This window comes from Ovis canadensis, chromosome 3, assembly GCF_042477335.2.
Source record: "Ovis canadensis isolate MfBH-ARS-UI-01 breed Bighorn chromosome 3, ARS-UI_OviCan_v2, whole genome shotgun sequence".
Taxonomy (NCBI): Eukaryota; Metazoa; Chordata; class Mammalia; order Artiodactyla; family Bovidae; genus Ovis; species Ovis canadensis.
This window is the reverse complement of record NC_091247.1, coordinates 57376718-57384929: the sequence shown is the minus strand read 5'-3', so window position 1 is coordinate 57384929 and position 8212 is coordinate 57376718.

Sequence of the window (8212 nt, the reverse complement as noted above, 5' to 3'; positions counted from 1 at the left end):
TTGGACACGACTGAGTGACTGACAGAGAGTTACATGAAACACAGCACATGTGCAGTATCACCTCTTCCCGAGGAGGTGGTGCTGAGGTCCATGGTGGTGTTGCCAGCAGACAGGGAGGGTGGCCAAGGTTGGCTGGGGTCCCCAGCATGTGTGAAGCATTGTGGGCAGGAGGGGGTGGTTTCTGAGGACCTGATGGAGGACAGGTCAGCGGGCTGCGGTCAGAAGTTTCAGAGGTGGGAGAGTGTAGGTTATGGAGCAGGAGATGCTGAGATGCTGACCCCTAAAGGCTGAAGATCTGCCATTCCCACTGGCTGTGGGGCACTTCCTGCTTTGGGGGCCGCCTCCTTCAGTGTTGTAACTTCTTGCCTCCAGTCCCAGAAGCCAGATGAGTCTTTCCCTGGCCTCCTTAACTGCTGGGGTGCAGGCATTCTGCCAGCCAGGTGCCCCAACACTGGGCTTTGTAACCAAAGCTGGCATCCCAGGGCCATCTACCCTAGGGACGGGGTGATTGCTATATCCTGTTTCCAGAGGGCAGAGAGGCTGAGACCCCAGTGGAACCAGGACTGGGATCAGCTCAGCCATGGCCTTTGGGACATTGTTCCTGGCTCGTTCTCTGGTCTTTCTGGTAATGTAACCAGCTACAGAATATTTTTGATAAGTTACTTTCCAGTCTAAACTAGGTAGGGCAGGTTTCTCTTCCTTTCAATGAAGAACTCTGATTTATAGATGGAGCATCAGTGGGAGCACCACAGGAATACCAAGAAGTCCCAAACTGGGAGGGCCGCATCCAGGTATCTCATGAGAGTAGGAGGCAAGGTAGAAATAAGTGTCATAGCTTTATAGTTCTATCATAACTCTATATCTCTATATATTTTTCTTGGGCTTTTTATATGACAAGCATTAATTAACTTTCTAACTTTAAAAACTAATGGACTTTCCTGGTGGCTCAGAGGAAAAGAGTCCACCAGCCAATGCAGGGGATACAGGTTTGATCCCTGGTCCAGGAAGATTCCACATACCTCAGAGCCACTAAGTCCATGTGCCACAACTACTGAGCCTGTGCCCTGGAGCCCGGGAACCGCAACTACTGAAGCCTGTGTGCTCCAGAGCCCACGCTCCTCAACAAGAGAAGCCACTGCAATGAGAAGCCCACGGACTGCAACTAGAGAGTAGCCTCTGCTTGCCAGAACTAGAGAAAGCCAGGGTGCAGCAACACAAACCCAGACAAAAATAATTGTTTTTAAAAAATCAGTCAATACAGGTCAAAAAATAAAAAGAAGGAAGCAAAGGAGGGAGGGATGACCTGGATTTCAGCTATGAGGAAGCACTGGGAGAAGGATAACCCTGGGAGTGGGGGGCAAGGCCAAGGGTAAGTTCTGGGGGTCACTACAGGACAACCAAGGTCCCTTAAGCCAGGGAAGTAGGGGGACAGGTGGAAAAAATCAAAAGCATAGTGATAAGACAAGGTTTCTCCTCCCGGGAGAATAGGAATCCATCAGGGCAAGTGGAAGAGGGTGGGGTAGAAAGAGGGAAAGAACTTTCTGACCGTGAGTTAGGACCACATAGGTCACAGAGGATGGGGAGGGGGAAGTGGGGAGGGAAGCAGGACCTCTGAGGGGTAAGGGAGCATGAATGAGTCTTAAGGATTCCTAAGGATACGTTTACCTGAACCGGTGGTCTAGTTACCAGCCCAAGAAGCAAGTAGGAAGAGGTGTTAGGCCAAGTGAACTGTCTGCAGATGGGTTAAAGTTGGTCGGGGGCAATCTTGCAGGAAGGTGGGTGGCAGGAGGGAGAGAAGGAGCCTTCCTGGGCTGATGAGAGGAGGGCAATGTGGGAGCTGGTTTAGCACAAGCTGGCAGAAGCCCTCCCCTACCCCCTCACCCCATTCCTGGCTGCCGCCCTCTCAGGCTTGCTGACTCAGCCTACTCTAGTGGCAGCTGTGACATGTGATGGAGGCTGACCGATGACACACAGACCAGCCTCCTAAGAGCAGTCTCTGGCCCCTATCCCTCCCTGATGCACCTTCATTTATTGCTGCAGCTTCAGAGCTTTGTGACCAGCCTCCCTCCATCTTTCTGAAGGTAGATACAAAACTCCGTGTTCAGTTGGTATTTTTCTAGAGAGCAGAGCACTAGCTTTCTACAGATTCAGCAGTAGTTAGGGTTGCGGCTGAAAGCTGAGGTTGGCTTTCTCTGGAGTCTAGGGTAAAGCCAGGTCTCTGTACCACCCACCCTGCACTTCCCTGTTCTGGATCACTAACTCACAACAGATTCAGTCATGACCCAGCTCTGCCTGAAACCCTTGCTCGACCCTCCCCCACCTTCTGACCCCTTGAATGGAGACAAAGTCTTCCTGTTGCCTTGTAAGATCAGCCCTACCTACCTCTCCACCCCCACCTCCCTCTCCAGTCCCAGCCTTTCCATTTTCCCCCATGCATGCACTTTCATTCACCTTCTGTCTGTGGTTCCACCATGACTGGGCCCCAGGTGGCCCCAGCTGCAACCTGTTGACTTAAGGAAATTTCATTTGGAAGAAATTTAGATCTTTATTGTCCTTACGGAATATGGCAAAGAGGGAGGGCACTCTAGGGACCTCCCTGACTGTCCAGTGATTAAGACTCTGAGCTTCCACTGCAAGGGGGCATGCGTTCCATCCCTGGTCACGGAACTAAGATCCCACGTGCTGCACAGTGCAGGGTGGGGTGTGGGGAGAAGAGAGGACTCTCTTAAATGCAGTTTAAAAAAGAAAAAAAGGAAGAGGGACCTCCCTGGTGGTCCAGTGGCTAAGACTCTGCAGTCCCAATGCAGGGGGCCTAAGTCTGGCCCGAGTCTGGGCCTGAACTAGATCCCACATGCCACAACTAAGATGCAGCACAGGCAAATAAATAAATAAATATTTAAAGAAAGAAAAAAGGACTTTCTTACATGTATGTTCTACTTCAAGAATTGTTACCATCCCCCCCAAATCCACTCTCATCGGCTCTGCAACTGGCAACCTTCACAGATGATGTGATTACCTTGTCCCTCCCCCCAGACTCCAGCCTTCTCCCTCCTCAACTCCTTATCATGCAGATCACCAGAGCTCCTTTAGCTGTCCTTAAACTTGATGCATTAATCCACTGCCCAGATTCTGCCTGTGAGAGAGCCCAGCAGGTGTCCCAGTAGCCGGAAGCCTGGATAAGGTGGGGGCAGGGAGGCTTCCCTGGTGGCTCAGACGGTAAAGAATCTGCCTGCAACCCAGGAAACCTGGGTTCCATCCCTAGGTCAGGAAGATCCTCAGGAGAAGGGGATGTCTTCCCACTCCAATACTCTTGCCTAGAAAATTCCAAGGACAGAGGAGCCTGGCAGGCTACAATCCATGGGGTTGCAAAGAGTCGGACATGACTGAGCGCCTAAGATGCACTTTCACACTCAGGGTGGCTGCCAACACGTGTAATGGTACCTGGCTTGGTTCATCCCTTTCTAGTCTCAAACAGGCTCCTTACTTGGGGGCTGTGCAGGAATGACCGCCACCCCTTGCCTCCCTCTTCCTTCAGGCCACAGCTTCTGTGACTCTCAGAAGGGGTCTCAGACCAGGGTACTGTGTCCCACACACACATTCTTAGGGCTCCCACTGTAATTAAATCTGTGGGTACGTTTCAAGGCTAGACTGTGAACTCCCACTCAACTATAAGAGCTCTACATGGGTAGCAACTGTGTCTGTCCGGTTCATTACCGAATCCCAAGTGCCTGGCCCACAGCTTGGCACATACCAGGCTCTCAAAAACATTTGCTGTAGCTGCACATTCAAATGTTACTCACTCTTCACTGCCTGCTCAAAGCCCCGCCCCTCCCTGCAAACAGCCTCCATCTCTTCCCTGAAAGGCCCATGGCTTGCTCCTTTCCTGTCACGGGACACCAACCACAGGCCTAGGCTCAGCACAGTGTCCAGCAGCCCTTTCCCTGTTTACGTGGGTGCAGAGTCGCTCAGTCGTGTCCGAGTCTCTGTGACCCTACAGACTACAGCCCACCAGGCTCCTCTGTCCATGGGATTCTCCAGGCAACAATACTGGAGTGGGTTGCCATTTCCTTCTCCATTCTCTGTATATCTGCTCCTTTAAATGCAAATGGTTACCAACAGCACTTCTCTGGGTACCTTTGACCCTGCCATCACCCTACTAGGTCCTTTCCTCTATTTACCTTAATAAGTGGAGGCCGGGCATCTATTTCTACCCCCACTTTCCCTACACTCCACCCCTCTCATTCCCGCAACCCCACCCGCACCTCCTCCCTGGCCAGATATAGAAAGGCCCTACTTAAGCTTCCTACTTCAGCTCCTATCTGGAGAGCCAGGCATCTCCTGTTGGCATTGCTCCCTTGTTCTTTCCGCCCATGACTGATGAGCCAGAAAGAGTATGGAAAACCGACCTGGCCTTCAATCTCCCCCTCAGGAGAGACCTGGAGCTGCCACTCACGGATGTGTCTCCGGTCACACATCCTTCCCTGATGGGTGTGGAGAGCCCTGAGATCACACTCCCCACCTTTACCAACGGAAAAGCTGGGACTAGAGCGGAGATGAATGCTGGGCCTTGGGCCAAAGCCATCTGATTATGTACACAAGACCAAAGCTCTCAGGGCCCTCTACTCTGTCCCGGCCTGCCATAGGGACCTGAGCAGTTGTTCCACGGCAAAGGCCGACCCCTGGTGGTGGTAAGAGGCATGGCGGGCTGTTCCTCACCTCCTAGACTGGCTGACAGAGGAAAGGGAGAGGCCAGCAGGACCACAGACTTGGTCTTCAACCAACTGTTGGTGTAAGGACTTTGCTTTGAAAAACCAACAGAAATTTTTGAAGTCCTATACAAATGCAAGATTAAATATATACATATATATATATATATATATATATATACATACAAACAGTATTGAAAACCTTAGAGATAAATTCAACTATAATTCCACTATAAGTGGAAGATATTACTAAAATAATGAATTTGTTTTGTTTCTTAAATATTTACTTATTTATTTGGCTGCACCAAGTCTTAGTTATGGCATGTGGGCTCTAGTTTCCATCCAGGGATCAAACCTGGGCCCCCTGCAATGAGAGTGCAGAGTCTCAGCCACTGGACCCCTAGGGAAGTCCCTGTTTATGGTTTTCAAACGCTAGTTTAAACATACATTTATTGAAACATACTTTTATTCATGTGCCAAGGATATCTCTGCCAAAGTGGAAATCTTGCTGTTGCACCCAGATGTGTAACCAGGATAGGTGAAAGTACTTTCATGTACAGAATGTGTATGTTTCTGAGTTGCTCCCAAGGCCCTGAAACCCAATTTTTTTCTTTTAATTTTTATTTATTTTTGGCTGCACTAGGTTTTTGTTGCTGCGTGTGGGCTTTCTCTGGTTGCTGAGAGCAGAGGCTATTCTCTGTTTGCTGTGTTCAGGCTTCCCCCTGCAGCGGCTTCTCTTGTTGCAAAGCATGAGCTTTATGGTACGGGGGTTTCTGTAGTTGTGGCTCACAGGCTCAGCTGTCCCACAGCACGTGGAATCTTCCTGGATCAGGGATTGAACCCGTGTCCCCTGGACACCAGCAATCGAACACGTCTCAACCACTGGACCACCAGGGAAGCCCAAAAGAACCCAGCTTTTGGTGCACCTTATCCTTAGATATATTTCCTGTAATGACTTAATAATACTGCCCTGTGATTTTAACTGTACCCTGCCGGTTGGATCTTCAGGAAGGAGGGTTAGGTGTTAAATGGCTTTGGCATATCCCTGGCAAGTCACACAGGCTCTTACTGATTCAAGAGTGGTGCTAGGTCTTGGAATGCAGGAGAGAATGGGCTCTTATAGAGTGCCAAGGACTGTCTCCAAGTTTCTATGGCACCTATCTTTCATCTCTAGGGGCAGAGAGGCTACTCAACAAAAGATTGGTTGTCTTGTTATTGAGGCTAGGTTTGGCTGCTCGCTGATGGAAGCCAATTATTAGAGAGGCAAGCTTCCTAGGTGGCGCTAGTGGTAAAGAATGCACCTTCCAAAGCAAGAGACAAGATTCCTGAGTCAGGAAGATCCCCTGGAGGAGACAATGGCAACTCACTCCAGTATTCTTGCCTGGAGAATCCCATGGACAGAGGAGCCTGGTGGGCTACAGTCCATGGGTTCATAAAGAGTCAACTGAAGCGACTTAACACGAACAAGCAGCAAGAACAGTCAGTAGAAAGGAAAAGTAAGTGATCTGGGGAGAAGGTGGACTCGTGTCTAGAGACCAACTCCAAAGACTCTGCTTAGCCATGAAGTTTTTCTTTTAATTTTAAATTTATTTATTTTTAATTGAAGGATTAATCTGCTTTATAGAATTGTGTTGGTTTTTGCCAAACATCCACATGACAGTTTTTAAAGGGAGACCTGTGGGGGAAGAATCTCAGTGAATCATCTAGGCAGGTTGGGTTCTCTATCATTCTCCATTGTGTACAGACTGGTTGACTCTATCTTCAGATGTTATCTTGCCTGCATGATCTGCCTGCAGGATTGCTAAGGGGGCTTTTGGGGGTAAAGAGCTTAGTCATTTTTAAACTGCTTAATTCTTTAATCTTCTTTTATCTAGGAAAAGACTCAACAGGTTAGAGCATAAGTCAGGAGTTAGTTTCAATTGCTCAGAGAGCTCATTCCTATAACTAGGCTCTTAAAAGGTTAGAGGGTGGGCCTCCCTAGTGGCTCAGACAGTAAAGAATCAATGTAGGAGACCTGAGTTCGATCCCCGGGTCGGAAAAATTCCCTAGAGCAGAGAATGGCTATCCACTCCAGTATTCTTGCCTGGAGAATTTCACGGACAAAGGAGCCTGGCAGACTACAATCCATGGGGTCACAAAGAGTCAGACACGACTGAGCGACTAACACTCTCACAAGGTTAGAGGATAATAGAAATGGGCAAACAGAAAAGGGGCTAGAGACTTCCCTGATGGTACAGTGAATCCACCTGCCAATGCAGGGGACATGAGTTCAATCCCTGGACTGGGAAGATTCCACATGCCTCAGAGCAATGGAGCCCGTGAGCTACAACTAGTAAGTCTGTGTTCTAGAGGCCTCCAGCTGCAACTAGTGAGCTCAAGTGCTGAAGCTACTGAAGGCCGTGAGCCTAGAGCCTTTACTCCTCAACAAGAGAAGCCATCGCAGTAGGGAACCACCACACTGCAAGGAAGAGTGGCCCCCACTTGCCAAAATTAAAGCCTGGGCAAAGCAGTAAAGACCCAGTTCAGTTCAGTCGCTCAGTCATGTCCCACTCTCTGCGACCCCATGAATCACAGCATGCCAGGCCTCCTGTCCATCACCAGCTCCCGGAGTCTACTCAAATTCATGTCCATCGAGTCCGTGATGCCATCCAGCCATCTCATCCTCTGTCGTTCCCTTCTCCTCCTGCCTCCAATCCCTCCCAGCATCAGGGTCTTTTCCAATGAGTCAGCTGTTCGCATGAGGTGGCCAAAGTACTGGAGTTTCAGCTTCAGCATCATTCCTTCCAAAGAAATCCCAAGGTTGATCCCCTTCAGAATGGACTGGCTGGATCTCCTTGCCCCAGTGCAGCCATAAATAAATAAATGAAAAAAGGGACAAAAATGCTACTTTGTCTTAACAGAAATACTTGGAAACAAAATATCTAAGAACTTCTGGCAGCAATGGCATGCTTAGAGACCACCTCACAGTTAATATGACCCCTACTCCAGTTACCAAAAGGAACCTGGGCATTTTGCTTTCAATATCCTCTCTGGAGTTGTTTCTAACTGTTCCAAGATTAAATGGAATACTTATAGAAAGCAGCTAGTCTTCACCTAACTACAGAAGAATAAAATCTCATTGTGATATTACAGGATCATGGTTATATCTTCTTGTGTGTGTGTGTGTGTGTGTGTGTGTGTGTGTGTGTGTGTGTGCGTTAGTCACTCAGTCTTGTTCGACTGATTGTGACCCCATGGGCTGTGGAGCCCACCAGGCTCCTCTGTCCATGGGATTCTCCAGGCAAGAATACTGGAGAGGGTTGCCATTTCCTCCTCCAGGGATCTTCCAGACCTAGGGATGGAACCCAAGACTCTTGCGTCTCCGGCTGGGAAGCCCTAATACCTTCATAAACTAGGTGTTTTCCACCTTTGATGATCAGGGAACAGCAGTATATGGCCAGATCAGAAAGTGTAAAAGCTGAAAATGGGATTGAAGACAGAAAGTCCAATGTGTTGCTGGCCACTGC